The sequence below is a fragment of the Cricetulus griseus genome, chromosome 2 (assembly GCF_003668045.3).
Source record: "Cricetulus griseus strain 17A/GY chromosome 2, alternate assembly CriGri-PICRH-1.0, whole genome shotgun sequence".
Lineage (NCBI taxonomy): Eukaryota > Metazoa > Chordata > Mammalia > Rodentia > Cricetidae > Cricetulus > Cricetulus griseus.
Genome location: NC_048595.1, coordinates 366714035 through 366716708, shown reverse-complemented (window position 1 = coordinate 366716708; position 2674 = coordinate 366714035).

Genomic DNA, 2674 nt, shown 5'->3' with positions numbered 1-2674 from the left:
TCTCAGTGAGTGGGCAGAGACCAAGGACTTTGGGTGCTGGACAGCAGAGAGTCCGTGTGTCTGTCTGGTTTGCAGCTTTTCTTCCAAACCATTGGTTGGTCCTAAGCCCCAGGGAGTAGTGTTAGAGGTGAATGGGGGTAATGCTTCCCAGATGAGATTAACTTTGTGGTTTTTTTTTTGAAGTTATTTCTTTTTTTATTCTATAATTGTAATTAGACCAATTTTAAATTAGAAACAAGCTTCTTTTACATGTCAGTCCCAGTTCCCTCTCCCTCCCCTCCTTCCCTGCCACTGGCGACCCCTTCTGCTCCCCAGGGAGGGTGAAGCCTTCCATGGGGGATCTTTAAAGTCGGTCATATCATTTGGAGCAGGGCCTAAGACCTCTGCCATGTGTGTAGGCTGAGAGAGTATCACTAGGAAGCAGTCATACCTCTTCACCCAAAAGCACATGTCAAGAAAGCACCCTATAACCAGAAACCAGGGTGGTCTCAGTCTGCTGAAACCTACAGTAGCAGAGTGCCACAGGCTGGATACTTCATAAAGAAGGGAGCATTATTTGATTAACACCCTGAAATCTGACTTAAGATTTGCACCTGGCAGAGCTGGCACCCCAACTCTCACCTTCACAAGTGGGAGAGCTGGTCCTGGTGCACAGGGGCAGGGAAACGGGCAGTGCAAAGTCATCTACCATCCAGGACCAGATCTAGGGTTTTGAGTTGGCCTACCCCAACATCTACCCAATCCATTAACTGCTGGAGCAGGTCAAGGGCCAGTCCTGCAGAACCAAAGCTGCAGGATCTCCATGACACAGGACAACAGCAGGATATCTGGGAGGAGTCCAGGTGAGGATCCAGAATTGTCGGTGTAGCAGAAGCCAGAGGTCTCAAACCAACAAATGACTCACTGCAATGAACATTTGCAAGTGAAGATGTTTGGGCAAAAGGGTTTACTGTGTGGTACACCACTGTGACACACTGCAGCTTCCAGATCAAGATTTATTTTTCTTTTTAAAATTTTTATTTTATGTTTTCTTTTGGGGCAGGAGGTTGCAAGGGCAGAGGGTGGATAATGAGGGACAGGCGATAAAGCAGATTGGGGTACATGATATGAAATTTACAAAAATCAATAAAAGTTAAAAAAAGAATTGTACCTGGCACAGACCTGATGACCATAAGTAGAAAGCAAAATGGCAAAAACAAGCAAATGAACAATTATCAAAAATAAAAAATAAAGAGAAGCATGTAAGAGACGGTTATGGCAGATTTTACAACAAATGTATTCCTCATTTACCAACCAAATGACATCTTAAAGTTCCTCTGCCAGCATTGTTCTTACTGGGAAATCTAGGACTAAGCAAATCTAGGGCTTTAGGGAAACCTTCAAACACATCAGGGTCCTCACCATCCACCAAATCTCTTGACATTCTGAACTACGGCTGCCCAGTCTTCACAGTTCTGAGAAATGGATCTTGGCTATCCTTCAATTTCCCTGCCTGTTGTGCCTGAATATGGCAGCCAGAGCCAGAAGATCACATTGTCAAGCCGCAGGACATCATTTGTAGAATTCGCTTTCAAATTTCCCCTCCAAGCTAGGTGGGTAAGGGTGACTTCTCATTGCAGTGGAACACTGATAGGAGAACCATGGGTGTGTACAGAGGTCAGGGAGTCCATGGAAACTCAGAATGACCTTCTCTATTTCACTGCAGCTAAAACTTCTGTAAAATAAGATCCATTGAAATATAAACCCCTAACCACCGCAGCAGAAGGGTCTGAGCCCCCGGGCCGTCCTACAGCCTTCTTTTCAGGCCCCTCCTTGAAGCTTCCCGGCATTGAACTTCAGATCTATCCATCACGTGTCAAAATAAACGCAGCCTCCTAGTTACCGCATACCTTCTCATCCCTCATGCCCACAGACTTCACAGCCGTCCCCACCTTTAGTCTGCACCAGAAGAAAGGAGCTGTGATCTCAACGTTGCAAGCTTTTATTTACCTTATCTGTAATATAATTAATAGATGACTGCTTGGAGATCAAGGTGCTTTGAAAGGGAGTGAGACAGGCTTGTATGAAACTTGCTCTTTTGAGTCCGTCCAGGCCTCTATCAAAGTCTGCCTGATAATTTCATGTAAATCCTGGTGTTCCCAACCAGAATGTTTTAACCTGCGCATACCAGGTTCTTAACACACTACATTTCAAAGACAGTGAAGCCTGGTCTAACATGTTACGGAATTACATTAAAATTGGCCAGCAGAAAAATCACACCGATTTCTTAAAATTAATATAGAAGTGCATTACCGAGTCATTCTCCCAGGTCTCACGCAATCTCCCAAAAGGGCTGCAAGTAGAGAACTAGGTCCCCAGCGTCGAAGCTTCTGGGTTCCTGCAGGCAGAGCTTTGTCTGGGACTTTGTGATTCTCTGGGACACCCTCTGTGATGACATCAGCGCCTCTGTTCACCCTTGAATCACAATATATCTGTTTAAACTCTTCCTACAGTATGTACCTAGACAGAGTTGTATACATTTTGTCTGCTAATCACAGTTGTGCACACTTTCTCTGCTAATCATTTTATCCTGTCTCCTGCCATTAATGGAGAGCTCATTAGGGGAGAGGGAAATGGTTCAGTTAGAAACTTGTTGCCAAGAGTGAAGACCTAAATTTGTCTCCCACATAGAACA